Genomic DNA, 23,070 nt, shown 5'->3' on the forward strand with positions numbered 1-23,070 from the left:
TTCTGCGACTGTTGTTCTCTGCTCATAATGCTGCGGTGGAGCTCGCCCCATGACTCGCCTGTTTCAGTTTCACTTAGTGGCTTAATTACCGCTGAGCATCTTCAATGCAAACGATGAGAGACAAATGGAAAACAAATACAATCAACACACTGTCTTATTAACCAGGTTGTCTGATCCTCTCCTACACCTCTCCTGCTAGACAATACCCTGTCTCCATGTGTGTTCTGTACACTACAGCAGAGGCTGTGAAGTGAATGTAAATACAGGTTTGCATATGCACACAATACAACACTGGATTGTAATTGAGGAGAAGCTGAGGGGTTATAGGGATTGTGATGCAAAGCATTACGAGGCCCATCACTTAGTTTGAAGAGAGCAAACAGAGAAGCAAATGTAAACTGAGGACACTGCAGTCTAATGTATCTTTGTACTGATGCGTATGATAATAAAACAATCAATTTGCATTGACATGGTGCTTTATGAAGGATGATAGAAGAGAAAAGTTAAATAAAAGCAATAACGGCTTTAAAATTCCATTTATAAAACAGCTATAGCCACCATCAAAAGAACCGTTTTTACGTCTTTTAGACTTTGATTGACTATATTTTAGCAGGATATCAGCTTCTCTCCCAAGAGTCATCACACACTTACAAATTTCAACAATTGTTTTTCTGTTGTATACAAGCTAAAATAATTCTGAAGGTGAGCACGGTGAGAAACGTTTATGTATGACCTGGAATCTAACATGACATCTTTGAATCCACAAATCCAAAATGTTTCACCTCTAATCCAAGAAGCTTCATCAGTTCCAAAATGCTGGTGAGGGAAGCAGGTATTTAGTCCAACTCCTCACGCTGTCCTGCTCCAGTTTCACTCCGTTACAGCTCACATCCTGAGTGTGTAGCACACCCAAACTTGGCCCAGAATCAGAACCAGAATCGGAATTGAAACATATTTTATGGAGGGGGCCTAACTTTCAGTCAACCTAACAAGAGGTGGAGTCCTTTAGCCTCCTTGCTATCAGCTTCAGTGTCTTCACCTCTCAGTCGATTCAGCTGTTCCTCTAATTTCTAATTTTATCTACCTTAATTTACTCAAAACTCATTAGTTACAAAACATTTCATCCTCCTTACAGTGTGTGAGAAAAACGAACGAAACTATTCAAACCAAAAGATTTTTTTTTACCAGGCTGTAAACATGTTTTAAGAATTTTAGCACTTAAGTATCGGTTTCATTTTTCATGACTGAAGTTTACTGATGTTGAACCATCACTGTTGCAGTTCAACAGCTCCAGTTCAGGAGCAAGCACAGCTTTCATTTTTCTTCTCTATGAAGAAATAATAAAACTACTTTCTTTATTATGTCTCTGGACCTACTTGATGACATTTACATTACTTGTATAAGAAATAAAACCCAATGAAACTGTGTCCAAGCATGCCCAGGATTCCATCTATTGCTGTAAATTTACTCAGGAGAAATGTAAAATGTTCATTTTTATACTCTTTGGAGTGCTAAAATGACCATCCTCTCAAAATTCAAAGACAAATTGGATTTGCAGCTTACATATTGTACATATTCTGATCCCCGATTTAATTTATTGCGTATTGGATTATGAATGGAAAACAGTTGGTTAAGAAATCCACATGCATCAGTTTATGATCACACAAATCTTACAGTTTGAGGAAAAAAAAAAGACTGAATATCACTCGATCAAACTGATTGAAATGTATATGTCAATCAACAAACTGATTTATTTGATGGCTGCTTCACTTTTAACTTCTGCTATGTTCAATTTTATATCTAAACTAGTCACATTTTTATCAAATAATTTATGCATTTATGAATTAATATATCAAAATCATTAAAAGTTATACCCAAACCTAAACTGTCCACATCACTATCACACACTAAGTCCATGCAACAGTGTGTGTGTTTTTGTTTTTTTTTAAACTTCAAACCCTGAATGCTGAGAAGTTGTACTGTCGATCCATCGATGGATGTGTTTTGGTACATGCTTGATCAGCCATGCATGTTGTGGATTTCATCAAGGAGTGTGTATTCATTTGTGTTTGTTTAGTTTGGGGAGCGAGTCTCAGCTTGACAGTCATCTTGAGGGGCCGGCTTGCTATACCCATAAACAAGACGGGTCCAAATTAGCCGCTCAGAAAGCCTGTGGCCTTGAGTGGTGCTGTCCTACCCCCCAGCTACATTATTGAGCAATGCTAATGATGCAGGCTCTACTCATTTACTCTCTCTTCAACACCATTTCGCTTGCTCTCGCATCAGATTTAGCCAGGCTGACTGTGCAGCGAGCTTTATCATTTTAGATTCCAACCCCTGAAAAAAAAATAAAAACCATACCCAGTGGGAGCGGGACTCTTCACTCTGACTCTTGCTGACTGTCTCTCTCAAGGTTTTGGTAAGCACTGCTGCTCCTCCAGGTTTTAATAAGCAGCAGAGCACAGGGTTTGTGTGTGTGTGAGTGAGGTGTGCATGTGCGTGTGTGTGTGTGTGTACGTGTGTGGCTGTTTGTATGTGTGCAAGTTCGAACAGTGAGCCGGTAACGAGACACACGCCCCCTCTACCACCAGCACCACCACAACCAGCGCCGCACCACTGTTTACTCTAGCAAATCCTGAACGAGGCCGCGGTGCTCCGGAGAGAGCTTTGCTCCTGTTAATTGGTCATTAAAAGTAGTGGTTTGTGGGCCTCACTAAATCTTTAAACAGGCCATGAAATAATAAAAGGGGGAGCTTTGTCACCGCTGTTAGCTCCCCAGAGCAGGCAGAGAGGGAGAGAGGAGACAGGAAAGAGGAGCAGGACTCGGCTTTTGATCATTATCTGCAGAATTAACATGACTGATAATAATTGCTCTGTTCATTTCAGGCCTTGTAAATACATAGTGGATGTGGGGCTGCACGCGGCAGATGAAAGGAGGTTGTCATTGATGTGTGAGGGGGTAGAAAGAGGTGGGCTGGAGGGGAAGATTGTGGCAGTAATCATGATTAGTGAGAAAAAACACAAAGTCTTGTTAGACACAGGTTCAGGCAGCGATAGCTTGTTGTTCCTCTTACTGAACCTACAGTGCTGCGTGCATGTTTGACACCGGCTGCTTAGAAGTGTGCAGATGCATCGTTGTGTTGAGCTCTGGGAGGGAAACACGACTGAAGATGCTGCAGAATCAGGGATGGATGTGCACACTGACAATCCTCTCCTCTTATCAGTAATGATATCAAAGAAAGTCAGCTTAAAAAGATGACAGCAGCGGGATGGAGACAACAGGTGTCAAAGCATGTACACAGATGCACACTCACTCACACACACACACAAACCATACGGTGTATCGTACCCTCCTAAGCCCTGTGAGAGTAATGATTCTGTTATACTTGCATGGCTTCTCATATATTGATTTGGACCAGGAGGAGGCCCCTCCCGCAGGGGCCCCATTCCTCGGCTCCCCACCCGGCTCCTATTGTGCCTGCGTGTGGGTGTGTGCAAAATACCAGCAGTTGGTGTGTCAACAGAGGCTGTGTATGTGTGTTGTGTGTGTGTAAGCAGAAAAAAAAAGACATAAAGAAGAAACACAAAAGTTCCTGACGTCTTAGATAAGACCAGTCCTGATGCTCTCACAGATTTACACACACATATACACACATAAAAGCATGTGCACATACATGCAGAAACACATAAATGCACACACTGCATATGACCGTGCACACACTCATTGTTGGGGTATCAGTTCAAGCCGTCAATAATGGCGCAGTGGACTGTGAAGGGACAGGCATGACCCAGACTGCCCACGGTGTCGAGGTTTGTGTGCGTGTAAGGATCCATACAATCCTGTGAGCTCACACCCAAACACACACACACAAACGAAGAGAGCCTGATCGCTGACCTATATGACCTCTCCCTTGTCGCCACCCTCCTTCTGTCTGTGAGTGGGCCTGTGCGTGTGTGTGTGTGTGTGTGTGTCCTACACAGCCTCCCCCAAACCCACCGTCCCTCCCCTCTCCACCACCGTCCCATTGTCTCCTCTCCTCCCCTCCATTGTCTCAGCTGAGAAAGGAGGGATGAGCTGCGGGTGAAAGCAGGGTGCTGATGTAGGGAACCGTCTGCTGGAGGAGTTCATCATGAAGACACCCTAAAAGCCACGACACACTCAGGTGTTCGTTCCTCTTTGCCAACACTTGACTTGAAAAAGTGAGACTGCAAAAGTGTGTAAAAACCATCTGGAAGCTAATTGCCTGCATCACAACCATTATTACTTTTCTGTTTAATTGAAAACCAAATCACACTTGATTTAATTAGAAATTTGCATAACACTTTTGCCATTTTATTTAATGCACAAAGACCTTGAGTAATTTTCATGTTTTAAAATGCGTACCACTCACAAGTTTTACATTTTCAATCCAGAAGTGTTGATAAATCAGCAGACATCCTCCATTTCTTTCCTGCCCCATCATACAATTTTTTGTCCTCCTGTTTTCACTGTAGCAACTACAGAAGTGTTTTCTGAACGTCATCCATCATGCCTAACCTTCTTTTTATTGCAGAACATCGAAAATGCATCTCACTTTACAGTTACAAAGCTGGAATTTATCTTATTTCTGCTTTGACTGCTGTGATTTAAGTGAAATGAGCACACAGGTAAGACACGGTTCTTCACAGGAGATACGTTTGACCTATGAAGTAATATTAGGCAAACGGGCCCCTTAAATTCACATGGCAGCTAACTAGGTTTTGGCTGCCATCTTCAGGCTGTTGTGAGAATTACATCCTCAACACACAGACGGGATTTACAAGCCCTAAAGCTAAACATGGTGATTGTTCCTTCATGAAAATTAGACATCCCCACCCCTAATCTCTTCTAATTTCATTCAAGGATTTGTAGAAGCCATAACCTTAAGACTTGTATTACACATAATCATTAACTGAGGCGTCTGTTTACATAAATGCGCATTATCAGTTGGAACTCTCACAGATTTGTACACGTTAATCATTTTCCTCAAAAGCTTGAATGGTTTATGGCTGGGAAATAAAGAGCAGAGGAGTCATCACATTAATATATGGCACGCTGAAGGCAGAATAATCACAGGGTTTAAACTATCACACAGATATCCACAGAAGTAATGTCTCGATACTCAAGGTAGCTTTCACACCAATTCTGCAAAGTTTACTATCCAAGCTGCTCTGAAGATATTTTTATGTACAAATCTATGTGGAGCATTAGGTACAGTGGGGAGATGTGTGCTTCAAATCATGCTCTGCACCCTCCGGGAGTTGTGGTATTAAATAAGACCTACCTTTGGAGCATTAGTGGAATTCAATATGTGCAATGTAATTATTCTGCTCAATAAGCCACTGGAGGAGGATATTCCATTTACTACACGCTCTAAAGCAGGTACAGTCAGGGGCTGTTTTATGTTCACACAATATAAGCAACATGCTACTGGTTAAGGGGGGGAATTACACATGCATTTTTTAACGCGTTTACTGTAAGCATACGATTAGGATGGCATACCATTTGTGCACCATTTATGCACCATTTATGCATTTTACAGCTGTTGGTGAAAATGGAGGCAAATCGGTAAATTAATTTTATATGGGAGTCAAAGCTACTACAGCTGAAATGACTGAAGACTTTGTTAAAAAAGACAGAAAATCTACTTTAAGGAAAAGTTTACCGTTTAGCTAAGAATGCCAAAAATGTGCCTCATGCCACTTCTTAAATTTCAAAGATCTCTTTGATGAGACTTTTGATTCAATCTTGCCAAGTTTTTGACTATTAGTGCAAAAAAGCCAACTAAAGACTTTCTTTTGGACTAAAGGATATAATGATGGGAATTTTGAAACAAAACTATCATTTGATGAAATAATCAAATGATAAGAGTATTGACTTATAATTGGAATAATAGTCCAAAACCACAGTATTCTTAAGCCATCTCTTGTGACTTAGATGGTTTGAGAGAATAATTACAGCATCATCTTGAAACAACAGCACAAGCCTTAAAAAGAATTAACAGTATTTCTAGGCAGCATAAGATTCAAACCACGACATTATAATCAGAAAAAAACAGCGCTGAATCCTGTCTGCAGAAAAACCAATTCACAACATAAAGAGCTCAAGTTTGAGAAGAGACACAGAGACACAGAGGGAGGGAGGGGTTTGAGGGGGGTTATGCGTTTCATGCTGTCCCAGTTGCCTAAAGTGATTCTCTCAATAATGTATTAGAGCGCTTGTTTATTATTTACTGTTTACACAGCTCAACTCATGCTGCTTTTGTGGAGTGACATTCTCACCCGCGCCGTCTGCGCAGAGCAGCCAGAACAAGATGCAGCGCAGACAGACGAGCCGGGGAGCAGACAGACAAGCCGGGGCCCCGCCAGCCGGAGCAGGCAGCCAACCAAACCGGGCAGCCACGCGCTCCACGCCACACTCAGTTGATGCAAAGGCACTGGACTGAGAAATAAAAGACATCTCGGTTCATAGGAGCCGTTGTACATGCATCCTGAGGTTGTCAAAGAAAAACACACACACAAGCACAGAGGGGGTTGGAAATAGGTGGGATTGGGAGAGGGAACTGGGGGGGTCGGATATTAATATTTATGCAGACGACTAACTGACCAACACCCTACTAATCCACTTCTTCATCTGTTTATTTTCAAGTAAAGGTGAGTTCAGAAGTGAAGTAAGGAGAGTTGACAAATATTGTATGAGAACAAGTGGACAAAGTCATTTTCAGTAATAGAGCGCGATCGAAATTGCTCAACTTCAGGCTTTAGTAAACAAGTCAAAACAATGTGCTCATCCCCCCCCCAAAAAAAAAAAAGAAAAAAAACACCAAAAAGGAACTTTTTCCACTCAATAACTGAGAATTACTGAAATTCTTTCTCAGGCATGATGGGTTTAGAACTTCAAACAGTTTGGTTTCAAGTCTTCACCTGGGATCCAGTGTTTACAAATGCTTCCTGCAACAATAGGAGTCAAATTATGTGTATTTTTTTTATCTTAAAAGGTCTATTTCAACCCCTTTTTTGTAATGCTATGAAAATGGTAGAAAGCTGATTATGTTCTGTCTGTAAATAGCACTCTGCCAACATTTAATCTTCAAAAATGTGTGTAATCAAACAAATCTGGAAATAAAGGAAGTGAGACCTTGTGGTGGAATAAAAGACGTTGTTACTTTTGGCTCTCAGAAAGCTAAATATTTCAGTAATTACCTGCTTCTTGGATTAAATAATTATCCTGATATTAAAAATAAAACAGAAATTATCCTCTAATTATTCCCTCGTACAAGGGTGGCAGAGTTTGCATCTCTTCACCGCTCATGTGAGGTGTTTATTCGTGGAGGGAGCACACCGATATGAGTCTGGTAATTACAAATAAAAAAAGTCTATCTCTGGTCATAGCAGACAATAATTGCATCCTCTCGTGTACACATTAAAGTAAATCAGTTCCCAGGCCAATTTCCTAGAAAAAAACTGTGGAGGTAGACACTTACACAAACAGAGCAGACACTCACTTACTGTACCCCAAAAACAAAAACAACCACACACACAAACACACACACACTCGCAGCATTTTCAAAGTCATAAAACGAGGGGACTTCAAATGCAGCTATTTGTTTGGGGCCTGTTGTCGTGGGAATAGGCAGTGCGACTGTGCTGGTTCATTAGAATTCCTTTCAAGTTGTGGAGTGCGGCCTCCCTGTGTTCCTCTCCCCATATTCCCTGACCCCGATGCATCTCCGTGGGGCTGAGGTAGGGCGGGGCACAGGGAGGGGAGGAGGAGATAGGGTTTGGAAGTAAAGCATAGTACATAACACTGCAAACACACACACACAAACACACTTTCACGGGACTGCACAACATACTGTACAGTCAGCACACACCGGAAAGAGTACTTGAACTGGATGTGAAGTCACCACAACTCACACAAAAAGGGAGAAGAGGGAAACACACTCTTGCTGCAGCAGACAGGCACATAATGCAGATAAACAAACACACACACACACACACACATATACCCAGAACTCTCCTCCCTAACAGTGTCACCTCGCTGCATCACCCTCTCAGGGATGCAGGGGGGAGGTTCGCCTCAGCAGGCACAGCTCAACGCTCGGTCACAGGAGAGAGTGCGATGTTGTGTTTTTGCCACCAGAGATGATGGCAGGGAAATTGTTTGTGTAATGCACCTGGATCTTTTCTGGCACGCTAATAATTACTCCCCTCATCTGCTGCAAGAGCAGCTAAATGTTGCCTCGACAGTCCTCAAAATTAGGAGGAATCAGAAGTGTCTGCATCAGACGATGATTGAAAATGAGTGAGTGGCATTTCAAACACAGGAGTAGATGACTAAAGAGTGGAAAAAATCTCTTTGATATGCAGTCATGAAGTGTTGTTGGATCTAAATGGTTAAGTAGACACATGAGAAAAAAAACACTTTGTTTAAAAAATAATATTTCAAGATCGGTAAATTTTCAAGACAATGACCTTTGCTTCTTTTTGCAAACAAGTAAAGTTAATCAAAATGAGATGATTAAAGGTCAAAAATAATGATAAAACAATCTGAATGCTCCTAAAAAATGTTCCTAAAGGAGGCGGAGAGATGAACAAAATAATCTGTCATTTCTAAAAAGAGGAGGGATGACAAATTGTGTTTTTGTATAACATATTTCCTTTAAATCTAACCTTTATTCAACAGAATAGCTCTGACTACATCCAATCACATCCAAACTCTGATATATAGGTTATATCTGAATCGTCTACGCAGTCAAGGAGACGATGATGGTGGTCCAATAATCGCACCCAGGTCTTTAGCTTAGGTAATGTTAAAAAAATAAAATAAAAAAATAAAAAATCGTATTAAGTCCTTTATCTTCTGTAAGAATAGAAAAATAGAAAAAACTGGGATTAAAAATTCTCTTTTCTTAGAGTGTCCAGGCCAAAACAGGCAGCATGTGGTGGCAAATGGTAACACAAGCTGCAGAAAACATCCCTTTACAATGAAAGGGGATCATAGTTTGTCCAGATCATTTTTTAGCCAAATTTATATCACCAATCAAAGATAAAAAGTTTAACTCAACAATTTACAAAGAGGACATTTAGCTGTTAATATGTTGTCCAGTTCTGAGGTCTTTACACTGGCTTCCTGTTTGTCAGAGGATAGAAACACTCCTGTTGGTTTACAAAGCTCTGAATAGACCAGGGCCAAAATACATCAATGATCTTTTGATCCCGTACCAACCATCAAGACCACTTAGGTCATCTGGATCAGGTCTGCTTTTAGTCCCCAGAGTCAGAACCAAACATGGAGAGGCAGCATTCAGTTTCTATGCTCCAAATATCTGGAACAAGCTGCCAGAAATTATCAGGTCTGCTGAAACTCTGAGCTCATTTAAATCCAGGTTGTAGACCTTCTTTTTACAGCTGCCTTTTATTAGAGCATTTTAACAATTCATTTTAATATCTTCTCTTTAACTCTGCACTGCCACTCTTATCTTAAAATCTGTTTTAAAAATCTGTTTTAACTTTTTTTGCTTTTTATCTTATTGTTTTATTGTATCTTTTTAATTTTAATCTGCTTTTTAATTGGATTTTAATTGTTTTCTTTTCATTTGTTCTTTCTGTAAAGTACTTTGAATTGCCATGCTGAAATGTGCTGTATAAATAAACTTGCCCTTGCCTTGCCTTGCCTAAAATACAAGTCAGTGACAGCATATCAAGAATGATTCCTTACAAGCATGCTATAAATGATTTAACGTATTACAATCTATGAAGATTATGTACTTTTGATGTTGTATTTAGTGATAAAACTTTAAGATGAAATTTCTATCTGAAAATAACCAGCGGTGATTCATGTTCTTTTATTATTGTCCAGTTTTCAGAGTGATCCTCGGCCTGTATGAGTTTTTTTCCCCTCTCAGTTGGAGTGAGGTCACTTTGGCAGGCTGGGCTCCCGGACGAGACCCCAGCGGGCGCCAGACTGCAGGGAGAGGGACGCGGAGCTGCTGCCCGTCACAGCCCACTGGTCGCCTGACGGGCCCCAAGGCCTGCCAGACTGACACCACCCCCGGCCGGGCAGGAGGTAGAGAGGGGGCAGGGGAGGGGGCCAGAGAAGGGGTGTATGGAGGTAGAGGTTGGCATAGGGGACAATCAGTATCCAATGCATTTATCTATTTCATATAGTAGAGGAGAAAGGGGCGAGGGCACTGAGATAAGGCACAGTCAATGGTGTGATACTGTGCCCACTGAGGTTGTTCCAGGTGACACAGACAGAGCGAAGGAGGAGAATAAAAAATGCAATAGACAGCAATTACTCAGCACATAATAGATGGATAGCCAGAGCATTGTAGTTGAGTCAGAAGAAATTCTGCCTGATAAAAAAAGTCATGTATTATCTGCGAGAGAAGTGAAAGAATGGGATAGTGGAAGAAAAAAAAAGATAAGGGAGAGAAAAAGTAGTTGTGTGTGTCCCAGCGTGTGTCTGAGGCAGGCGGAGGGCAACACTCACCGAGTCTCTCAGGCGTGTCCTGAGCATGAGACAAGTACGGCTACTACCTTTAAGCACACATAAAACACACACAAGCTCCCCTTTACGTGCACACCTGCAGTCTTACACACACCAAACATGCTTGCAGCTCACTGCACTGACACACGCTCAAACTTCTACACACCAATTATAAAGTTGAAGTCTTTCTGGACATGTTGACTTTTTCTCAAGTTGCTCCAGCAAGACTGAAAACATCACTCCTGTTTTTTTTTTCTTCCTGCACTCTTTTGTAACAAGATGTCTCCTTTCACACTGGTTAATAAAACACACAGATCTCTCTATTGTTAAAGCGCATCACTGTGATATATTCCAAAGCTGTCGTGTGATTGTGTAAACATGACGAGAAAGGTTTGCATTCCCCTCTGCTTTAAATGTACAGTAGCTCTGGAACTAAGGGGAAGGATATCACAGAGTGCAGCAAGTGCTGTATATACATAATGTGCAAAAACATGACACTTACCTTCAAGATATTCAAATTGAAAACACACTTTTCAGGTACACGCTGTAACCACACACTTAGAAAAAACACAGCAAACACCCTCGTACTTAGAATAAAGTAGCATCTGATGAGCGGAGCAGATTGAATCTTGTCAAAGAAGGGTTCATGTTCCGCGGCACAGCGTGCACTGTAACTTTGCAATTAAATAGTAAATGGATCAATGTTTGTATATGTTTGTGTGTGCATGTGTGTGTGTTTGGGGGGCCTCAGGGGCCCGTCCTAATGAGCTATCTGTGTGCATTTCTAACAAGAGCTTGGTGCAGCGCCCACGGCACTGTCATCCTGGGCCGCGGCTGACCTTGCTCGGCTGCTAGGCTGTGTCGTTTGCTATATTTATGGCACCACCACCATCTTGCTGTGTGTTTCTGTGTGTCTCGGAGTGTGTATATTCAGCACTGTGCGCATTCCAGGAGGGCGGGAGTGCAGGGGGGCTCACTCAGGAAGCAAATACTGTGTATATCAGCATAATGAATCAAGTGAGAGGGAAGGGGGGGAGGAAGGGTGGAGGGGAGGTAGGGATGGAGAAAGCCATTTTCCCTCTGCTGTTTTCTCCACACTCTGCAGCCGGCCCCTGTGGTATCTATTCCCTCTGTCCTGCATTTGCCTTCTTTTCCTTTTTCCCCCCTTTACCCCCACCCTTTTATTTATTTGCTCGACCTCATCAGATAGCTGCTCCCTCTTTCAGAACAGAGTAAACACAAAAGATTCAGGTGCTGCAAGGTGGACTGTACACAGCACTCAAGTACTTATTTGATGCTCCGTCTGTCTGTGTGTGTTTGATGCTGTCTCTGCTCCAAACAAACAGTATTAACCCTCACAACGTACACACAGCAAAATGTAAGCTCAGAGTGTGCATCGCTGCACGTGGAGCCACTGAGCATCGTGCACACAGCTGTATGAGTTTGGCACAAACCAAGCCAGCTGAATCACCAATGAAATAATAACAATGCATGCGTGGGGAACCAACTGGACCCCCTGTTCGTTTCTGGGAAGGGGAGCCAGGCTGGTGCACAAAAATACACACACACACACACACACTGAGATACATACACGGCCTCAATATGCAAAGCTCCCCTGTGCTGGGTTAAGGGAGAGGGGCGTGCTGCTGTGAATACTCATCTGAGCCTGGCAGAGGGAGCTGTGTGTATCCCCCCATAACCTCAGGGCGAGGGGCAGGGGAGGGAGCTCCATTTGCGTGGGACACACATACACGAGTGGGAGCACACACGCCTGAAAACACACACGCACACACACACACATAAACAGAAAGAAAGTCAGACTCATACATGTATGCTCATATGCCAACACACATTCAACCCAGGCAAACACACACGTTCACACATGCAGGCGATAAGCGAAGTAGCACTACGGGGAGGGGGCGCCGTGACCAAAAGTAAAGTTTTAATTCGGTCCTCGGGGACACTGCTTACTCATCCAACTCCCCCAAGGACCGACTTCCTCTGAAATCTATTCAAATCACATCTCTCCTCCGCCTTTTATTGCATTTCTCATATCCCCCCATCACAAAGTGACAAATCACCACACACTCCACAGAGCCAACATCACTTTCTCTGCATTTTTGGGGGGCAGATAGATTTGGGGGATTTTGACTTTTAAAGTGATTAGAGAAACTCACTTCCCACTGGTTTTTCCATTATTTTCCAGAGCTTTATTGTACATGAGTTGTGACGTTTGGAATTGAGAAGTGTTTTCTAACAGAAAGATGAAGCTAAAACACCTGGGATTATTTAAGAAAAGATCATGTTACACAAACACACACACACACACACACACACACAAACACACAGACTGTAGTCTTACATCATATACAGTACTTAAAGTTCTGAACACCTTCACAGGAGAAGCTCACACACATTCTCCTACCCCACTCCTGCACATCAGACACTAATTCCATCGCACACGTACAAACACAAAGTGTAGGTACACACTCTGCTGCTCGAGTCCCACACTTCCTGCAGTGTTCTCCCCTCCATTCTCAATAAAGCAGGTGATGAGAGCGTCAAGGTCTAATTAGTTTATGCAGACGTATGAAGCTGGTGGGACAGGCAGTATTGTTATTATTTCTCTGCCAGCCCACTGCAGACACACACGCACACACACACACAACAACAGTGACACTTACAACGTCGTCTGCCGCATCCCCGACCGCACTCATTGAAGACAGTTGAGGGGGGTGAAATAGTAGCGCGGGTGAGACTGGATGAGAAAGGGGGTGTCAGGATGAGGGGAGCCAGTGAGCGGGAGAGAAGCGCCACTTGATATATTCGTAATGTTCCTTAATATTTTCATTTTGATGTAATTTGTGGCCCCGGTTTTTTAAATATCCGCTCTGTAATAATGTTTAATTTCAAGGGTCAGTCTGCCAAGGAGTATATTAAAGCTGATAAAACTCATTTTCCACAGGCCCAATATCGCGCCCAGATCAGGTTAGGAGGCCAGCCTCCCTGAATATTTCATCTTTTATCATGCCGATAATGGGAAGATGACAGAGGCGCATTATTACAATGAGAGAATTGCTCATTTTCCTGGCGGGGAGGGCTGCTGGCTGCTTGGCTGCCTGCTCTCCCTGACTGCCTGCATCAATGACTGGCTGGGGCTGCCGAAAGCCAAGGGCTCCACAGCCGAGTGTTTGTCGTAATAAAAGAAATTCTTCCCTGGGAGAAGGAGAGGTGACGAGCAGAGAGGTGGAGAGGAGGCGCAGGGAGGGGATGGAGGTAGAGAGAATGAGAGGGAGGTGAGAAAGAAAGTAAGGGAGCGAAAAGCAACTTTCTTCAACCACCTCACTTATTTGATTGCGATGAATAATAAATGTGCGGGCTTGCAGTTGCAGGGGGGGGGGCAGTAGCAGTGAGTGTGTATGTGTATATGTGTGTGTGTGTGAATGCTGGTGCTGGTGATGTGGCAGGGTAGGGGGCTAGGTGATAATCACAGATTTAAAGAGGGTCTCCATTCTGAATTAACCCATTTAATTGAGCCATTAGGAAAGAACAAAGCCGGGGCAAGACAAGGGTGCGTAGTCCGGGGGGGTGGCTAAAGTCCATCACCAGCCTCAGGAATGGAACCTGCCCGCACATGAATGACAAACTGGACCGTCTCTGGCGCCAGAGCGGATTAATAAATGGACCCAATCAAGGCTGTTCTGGGGACCACCTGTGTCCCATACAGGTCAGAACCATTAGACCCACATTAGAGGGCCATGATAGACGTAGGCGCCACTCCAGCCACCCCAATAATGAGGATAATAAGAGAACCATAATGGCATATTTATGGGCTAGCGGGGAGTGGCTGCAGCGTTTTGGGTTATTCAGAATAGCGCTGAAAGAGGAGAAGGATCTCAGAGACAGGTGACTGAGAGACTGAATGGCTTTAAGCAATGTGTAACACCATAGTCTTCAATTTCAATTACCAACATGATTACAGGACTCAATCCTTCAAATAAAAAGCTTGTAATAAAAGACGATCCAAACGAGTAAACCAGGAGTGATCAGAATAAAATTACTCACAAGAGACCTCGTTTTGATACATTTCCATTTCCAGTGGCTGCGCTGTGTGAAGGATCTGTCACACACCAGGTGGGCCTATCTTGGCATTTAATATGTTAATCTGTAATCTTCCTCTTCATTCAGCTATTCGACTACAGGCATCACATTGAAGTAGTCTCCTCTTTTTGTGTCTCTCTCTTCAGGACTCTAATATAGACACATCTTACTGCACCACAGGCACTGGTTGCCAGAATGAATTCTGGGAAGTGAGGATGTGATATTTTGGTAACTACTTATTTAAGCAGTCTGGTCGACCTCAAAAACATTTGGCTATCAGATGGAACTTTTATGCAGGTTTTGTCTCTAAAGCATGTTTCAAAACTAAAAAAATTAACAGATTAATCTCCAATTTAGCAGAGACGATTATGTGTTGGAAGCAGGAAGCTCATACCTGGAGCAACAGCAGCTGGGCAGGCCACATCTGTGCAAAACTTCTGTCTTCCATCTGTCTGCAAGAAAACAGAAAGAAAAAGTTAACTTGAATTCATTTTACTTTATCCTATATCTGTTTCTGTTTCTGTTTCGAATGTTTGTTTCTTTGTTCCTTCCTCTGTTTCCTGGCAGATGTTCATAAGTAAGAATATGTGCAGATACAACATTCAGCTAATGTGTCTTGTGATTATGTGCACAAGAAATAAGTTTGAGCTCCCAAATTTTTTCATGTTTACAGCTCACAAACAACTACAAATTAAGGCACAGGTATTACAATATTAAAACTGTTAAGCATCGTCAACATTGATTCATACCCAGCTGTTTAACAGTGTAACATGCTTGATTCTGATTGGTCAAAACCCTCTGACAACCATGGCACTGTCACACTGGCCATTCAACTGTGCCCAACAACACTTCAGTCCTAAGTCCAGTCCGTTTGGCCAGTGTGCTCAGGAATGGATCACTTCTCTGCTTTCAGCTTTGACCTCTTCTCTCAACAATCATTTTGAACAACAGCGAGGGTGTAAAGGCTGTGTTATGCTTTCCACGTGAAAAATGATGCGTGGAATCAGGCGCATGAGATCCACACGAAAGACCGCGTGAGGCTTTTATGGTTCTTCTTAACACCACACCCGGTGTCCATTTGTGTCTATTCCCAAACTGCATGGGGCGGTATATCACAAACGTACATCTACCAGAGTACTAAACAAGAGTTGAAGAAGTTTTCCTTTCTTTACAACACAACATAACTGTCCCAGAGATTTTTCCTGGTTTGTTTAACCAATTTCTCTTCTCTGCCAAGACTGGCCGCAATTTCACACCATGAATTATTTACCACTGGGTTATCACAGTGATCTCTGTGTGGAGACCCTGTATTTCTGCACTTCGACTACTAGGAGATCCTGTTCTTCTGCCATCTTGTCTGCGCATCTCCGTCTGGCAGATCAGAAATTTCAAGTATACACGGCGCGGAAATTTTCCGCGTGAAAGGGACCACGCAAGGGAGTGAAGGGGCAAAAATGACGTCATTTGTCTGTACAAAGCCGTGCTGACCCTGCAGACGCTTCAAGCATCAGACCAACACAACTTAAGGTAAACCAAAAAGTCACTAAAGTTGTAGCAGTGTTCTCTGTGTCTTATTGTGCTAACTCTGATGAGATTGCACTTAGTGTAAACAGATGCTTCACGATAACGTAGGCGAACCACGCGTCTACCTGAAGTCTGGTTCAGATTGGAGTAGTGTGTTTGCAGGCCGTACTGGCCAGAGCTGCAGGGGGAGTAATTGTGCTTGAGTACAGTTTGGGTGGACACTATGCCTGCGCCTTTACATGAGCAAGAGGAAAACAAATCAATCCATCAAAAGAAGGGATCCAAGAGTTTACCTTCTGCTTTTTCACACCATGAACCTTAAGGTGAGGTAAGACTATTAGCTTCTGTAAGCAATATGTGGCCTCACAACATGGCTCAGATGTTACTTAAGTTAGCATGCTAACTCAATCAGCAGGAATACTTTAATGTTGGATCCTGTACAGTGATTGGTAGAGGAGCAGGTGAGAGAAACTTTAAGTTACCGTTGCTACAAAGAACATTAAACCAAGAGAGTTGGTGAGGAAATCAACTTGTGGCGACAGCACTGTTGGATCACTGGCACTATTTATCAAAAACTGTATACATATGTCATTTTAAATCAATAAAATAATATTTTAATCAGTGTTATTTGCCAACGTGCTTCTCTACTGTTATGTTTATTTCAACTGTACTTTTTTTTTTTTCTGGCTTGGAATGTTTGTGGTTTTAGGTACTTCCAGAGCAAGCCTTAAGTGGACACTCAAAAAACAACAGTTATTTTAACTTCTCCACTGCCTCATATTTTTTTAGACCGAAGGTTGCCACTCAGTCCTACCATCATCCTGCATCAACCCAATATTGCTAAAGGGAAAGAATTTTTAGCCGCAAAAGAAAGACTGAAATGAATAAAGGTGTACTACATAAACTATATAAGCAGGCCACTCCATCAGGGAGATTACAGATTACTTTTTTCGTTAGTTAATCTGCTAAAACAGCTTTTTTAATGTCTCCACACCAGAGATTCATCAGGAGTCGCATGTTCAACATTTAAGGTAAGGTAACATAAACAGTACAAGATCAGCAAAGAGATAAACCTCCTGGCTTTTTCATCAAGGATCGCATAACTGACATTCCCAAAAGTCCCACACAAGGGCCTTTGAACTACAAATGGCTGTGTCTCACGATAGATTAGAAATGTGTTTTAACCAAAGCGTTGTTGTACGAGGTTTATAGTGTAAGATAAACAGTTTGTCTATTCGATAACTCTGTTTTGTTTTTTTCTGACACTCTCCATCCTGTAAGGACATCAGCAAGTGTGGGAAAGCAAATAAGCATTCCAAAAAAGGAGGAGCTTACATTTTGCAATGTCAGATTAGACCAAACAACATCTTTAAGCCCATCAGTGATGTCTGCCCAGTGTTTGTTCCAACAAAAAATTCAAAGGAAGAACAATTTATCCCAAGCTTGGCCCACCCATCCTTAACCACCCTGAAAAGAGGTGCCAGACACTGTGGGTGCTTCCCTGTGGAGAGGAAGAGGAAGTGAGGAGTACCCCAAAGGGCAACGGAGGTCACCGCTGACCAGCGTGACTGCCAATGACCCCAGGGAGGGGTGTGAAGGAGTCAAAGTGTCTGGACCCCACCCCAATCAAAAATATAAAAAATTCTGTCACCATGTTGGGAGGGGTGAGTGGGAGGTAGTGGGCTGGACCGGAGCGGGGGTTAGGGGGAGTGGGTGATGGTGGGTACCAGACTGGGGCACCTCAGGGGACTTTTGGAGAGGAAGAGCCATGCACCATGTCTCCTGCTTCCAACCGTAGTTCCCTCATTTGATTGTGAAGCCATGAATAATGCATGGCGGATGGGACTGAAGGAGGGGGGAGGATGGAGGGGGAGAGGGATGGGGTTGGGGGGGGCCTCAACCTTAAAGGGGCCCTGCCACAGTGGGAGTCATTACCGATGAACAACCACACTGATGAGCCACAGAGAGAAAGGAGAGAAAGAGGGAGGAGAAAAACAAACAAGATGTAAAAAAAGAAAGAAGGATGCCCATGAAACCAGTCCTCTCAAACATCTCAAGCATGCCGCTTATTGAGTGTTTTTCCCTCTGTTTTCATCACACTGTAGATGTTTTGTTGTTGTTTTCATCTGTTCATTCAGCTATTCATAATTTAAATCAGGAAAATAAAACATCTTTTCCCGCTTGTTTGTATTCTTTGTAATAAGTTTTATCTGTACACAGGCCCGTACTGAGCAGAAGGATGTGATGTACTGTGAAGACTTAAAAGACGTTTGTGTAAGTGGCAGACTTCCTTCTCAGGGCAAAACATCAACCAGCGTATTGGGCTGTTTATTTTTCATTCATCTCCTCATGAATGGGAGCTGTTTTTTTCTAGAAGCTTTAAATAACTGCCCTGTTTTTCCAATAAAAATGTCCTTAAGACATGAAGAGTAAGGTAGAATTCTTCTTATTCTCCTGACATGCTGGTGCATTGACTTTCATTGAGTCTACAGCTCTTTCTCTGACCATTTAATGCTATCTTCCTACTCCTTTGCAATCCTTCCTTGAAGTTTCATCATTTTATCGGACGTGTTTAATTTGCACAACTGTGTAACTGACTATCTGCTCTTGAAATGTGTGCACTGCGCAGTCTTAAGACAGAAATGATGGTCCCAAACTATAACTGATGAAGTAACAAGGATTTTTAAATACAGGTGTGAAACTGTTCAAGAATGTTTGAGTTACTTAACTCTGATCTAAGGGGTCAGTTATATGCAGTGAGGTGCATGGCACTCAAAAACAGTGTAGAAAAAAAGAAACATAGGCTTTCACTATCAACTGATGACGATCAGTGGGTTAAATTTATTCGCAAGTATATTTCTGCTGTATTTGGTGACAGGACTTACCTAACCTTTTTTATCTCTGCTTTACTCATAGACTGTATATTAAATGGACAAAGTCACTGTGACATCACCCTTCTGTTTCTAAAACAGAGTTTTGAAGCAATCAGAAGTAGGGGCCATACTGGCAATGGGATGGGCTTCAGGCCTCCTTACTAACAGCTATTGGGTGCCTGTCTTTCAATCAGCTGAGCTGTGCCTCTGGTTAGATGATCCTGTGTTCCCTATGTCCTCTAAACTGCCAAGTTTAAAAAAAACACCCATCTGAATTAGCTATGGAGACAACATGTTTGTTTCTGTTGTGAAAATTGCTTCTTTTGGCTTGGTGTGTATGTGGTTTCAGCACTTCTCTGCTTTATAGAACAAGGGTTACAGCTTGGTTTAACTTTGATACTACATCTATGATATGGCTCATGTTGTCAATTGTTTAGTGGTTTCCCAGAATACACTGATCGGGGGACGTGAGATCCCTCTCAAAATTAAAGAAAAAATTGTATATTTCATTGATTATTATTTAATGTCTCAATAAAAGCATGAGTTAGATTTTAAATAAAACCTTTAAAACAGAAAATGTCTGATTTGTTTTCAACATTTCTTTGTTGCCACAAGACACTAAAGTGACTAAGCCAGGATAACAGTCCTACCAGTGGTGGCAGTTTTTTGTTGTTGTTTTTTTAAGGACACAGCAATATGTGTATAGGAGTAGTCAAATTGTTTGCAGATGAGTAAAGTGTCTTGGACTTTTTTGTCAGTTTTTTGTTTGACCTTTTCTGTATTCCTGTCCCAGGGGTCACCTGTCTCTAGAGTTGCTCTTCTCTGCTATTTAGTCACGTGTTGAATAGTTTAGATCATACTTTTTTAATAGATATCAAAAAAGAGTGATGATGTGGCTTGATTTTTTTTGTTTGTTTGTTTTGGTTTTTGTTTTGTTTTGTTTTGTTTTGTTTTGTTTTGTTTTGTTTTGTTTTGTTTTGTTTTGTTTTGTTTTTGTTTTAACCTTTTAAACCCTAAAGACACCTTGAGGTCATTACATTAATACCAATACTAACACCTCTGAACAAATTTCACAATTGTTCTCTTTATGATGACAGTGTTCAGATACACCTTGTAGATTCAGAGACCTACTCTTTTCAATAAAGGTGTGCCATTTTTCTAGCAGAGACCTAAAAAAAGGGCCTGAGCCTAAAGGGTTAAGGAAGTTAAAAAATAACCTTAATTCTTTTTAGTTTAAAAAAAGTCTACAATTATTTGTATGTGAATGTGAGGTCTGCCAAATCTTAAACTGTGTGGACACATCATTCAGACACATCAACAAACACATCATTGGGATTCGGCCACAGACAAAAAGTCAAACAAGAGACTCACGTTGCAAATCCATAGGAAGACACTTTCTCTCTGCATATGCGAGCTGGCAGAGCAGGAGGTGGGTGGGAGGAGGAAATGAGCAGAGCCATCCAGCAGTGTGCACGTGTGAGTCTGTGCAGGTGTGTATGTTATCTCAACTGTGTGCGTGTCACTTTGCGTGTGTGTGCGTGTGTGCTTGAAAGCCATTCCTGCAGCAGCAGCTAAGGCGCTGTAGAAGGACTAGGTGTTATCACTCATTCTGATTCCGTATTACAGCATGACGGATGGGCCCCCGCGGGCCGGTGAGCGTCGCCGCGCGCTTATTACCGCAGCTCTTAAGTGGGAGTTGATTTAGCTTAAATAGGTTGTTTCATAAGGAGAAGACACCAGCGCTGTCACCACTGCTCTGCTCCTCGCTACAGCAAACTGCCACTCTAATTGAATAATGCCTCCTCTACATACCTATTAGGAAGCTTAGGTACATAGTGTGCCCCAATAATTGCTTATACAACCTGGCTAATTTGGCCTTCACCCCCTGCACATACAAGCACACATACGTACACACAAAATCCTCTTCACCCAAATGTGAGATATCCATGTTGCTCAGATAATCCGCCATATGTGTGTCTGCTCTGTGTGGGTTAGTGTTTGAAAGAATTTAATGTTGGAAGATCATCACTTTTTCTCTGGTGTATTAACAAAAACAAAACAAATAGGCCTATATCTGAGTCATAAATTCCGGATTTGATACTGCATATCTAATTTGATATTCCTTTAACCTGAATCCAATGGAATCATCGGATTCTCACTGCTATAAAGTGCAAATAGACCTACACTATGAAGGATTAGTGTTTCCTTAGCATATCACAGGAAGATATTTGAGCATGCATGTTCCAATAATGCAAGTGCCACGGTGCTTTAACATGGAGGTGGATACGATGGGAGGAGGTTCAAATAAAAGGCGTTGCGATTAGCAAAACGTGGCTCCATTTCCTGCCTCGCTTGGCTTTAAGAGATTATTGCTGATGCAACAGTGCGATGGCATGTGAATTGTGTGCCGCTGTGGAGTGGAATCGGTGCCAACTTTCTCTAAGTGAACACGGCGCCATGGATTCCTGCCAGCTACAACATACTCCCAGGGAAGCTAAAGTTGGCCGTCAATCACGAGGCCTGGACTGGAAACGCAGTGACTTCTCTTCCCACACACACATACAACTTTGGTTTGTCAGACAGACACGCTTGTTCAAACACATGCTAAAAGATGTTCAGAATTAGAGAAAATAAAAAGAAAAGGGACTTTTACAGGAAAGTTTGATCGAATATGAGCAGTTTCATCGGTGATTTCAAGACCTCATGAGCAGCATGGTAATGTGAGGAGTGCACTGGCCTCAGGTCAGAATGTAACCTGATTCACTGGACAAAAAATCCAAATATATTGAGAGGGTATCTGCTGGACATGCTGCTCTAGCCGCCATGCCTGTAATCATCTTTGGGATATCTCAATTTTAGACATTTTTTGATGAGTGAGCTTGCAAGGAGCAGCACAGGTAGAGGGAAGAGTATGAACAAAGACAATCACGGAGTTAGGCAAGCTTCTGTAGCTCACCTGGTGGAGTTCATGTCCTTAAAGCTTAACATATTGCTCTGCTACCTTTTTCATCATTCAACAGCTGATTCTTCAAAAAAAAAAAATCTGTCCTTGCTTCCAAATATTTACCTTTTTGTCAAAAGAGTCCATACTTATATGGATCCATCATATATAAGCCTCTTGTTAACATTTTTTTTTTCCATTTAATTGAAAAGCACTTTTTGAACAATGTGTATCTTTATACCATCTATTGTAATACTAAGAAGGTAAGGCACAATTTGAGCAAACATTGACTTGAAACAGAAAAATTAAACCATTATTAATGGTTTCTAGGGCCGGTACGATATGCTATTCTCACAATTCGATTCTATTACGATTTTTGGGGTGCCGATTCGATTTAAATTTCTTTTCTTCGATATTCGTGATTTTTGAGATTTTTAGTTTGCGTTTTTAACACTAGACCATGTGAAAAAGTTAAATGATGATGATGTCTACAGTAGGGATGAAAGAAAAAATTGATATATCAGAAGTTTTTTTATTATTCGTAACACCAAAAACTGGATTCTTTGTCAAAAAAAAAGTTTTTTATTTTTAAATTTATATTCTTCATTTAGAAAAGAATAGAATAGAATAGAATAGAATAGAATAGAATAGAATAGAATAGAATAGAATAGAACTTTATTTGTCATTGCAACAAGTCCAATGAAATTGCACAGTCCAACGAAATTTGAATTCAGTTTTTGTTTATAAATTGGATTGGAAACAGTTACCACTGACCTCCAGTAGAGGGTGAAATGTTTCTCTCTGACTCACATAATGTACATTTATGGGAAAATATGGCTCCTGATATAGTCTGTAGACAGTATCATCATCATTTAACTTTTTCACATGGTCTGGTGTTAAGAAAGCGAAGAATTGCAATTGAAATCTAACCGGCACCCCAAAAATTGTACTAGAATTGAATCGTGAGAATATTGTCCCAGCCCTAGTCTATAGATTATATCAGGAGCCATATTTTCCAATAAAATGCACATCACGTGAGTCTGAGAGAAACATTTTACCCTCTTCTAGAGAAAAGTGGTAACTTTTTTCCAATACCAGTTTATAAAAAAAAGACTGAAATT

The 23,070-nt window shown here is 41.8% G+C and overlaps 1 long non-coding RNA gene across 2 annotated transcripts in view; it reads right to left on the reverse strand.

The window, feature by feature from the left end:
- The window catches only part of LOC141800182 (uncharacterized), a 130,734-nt gene that overhangs the window by 85,391 nt on the left and 22,273 nt on the right, over window positions 1-23,070 (reverse strand). The window contains exon 3 of one of the 2 annotated variants that reach the window (XR_012599302.1): window positions 15,006-15,059. This is a non-coding gene — a long non-coding RNA (uncharacterized LOC141800182). Of the gene's footprint in view, window positions 1-15,005; window positions 15,064-23,070 lie in introns of both variants that reach the window. The other variant, XR_012599303.1, reaches the window with a different exon arrangement.

Source organism: Halichoeres trimaculatus, unplaced genomic scaffold (genome assembly GCF_033239565.1).
Source record: "Halichoeres trimaculatus isolate MK-OKI-2021-1 unplaced genomic scaffold, fHalTri1.1 fHalTri1_scaffold_12, whole genome shotgun sequence".
In the NCBI taxonomy this organism is placed as follows: domain Eukaryota; kingdom Metazoa; phylum Chordata; class Actinopteri; order Labriformes; family Labridae; genus Halichoeres; species Halichoeres trimaculatus.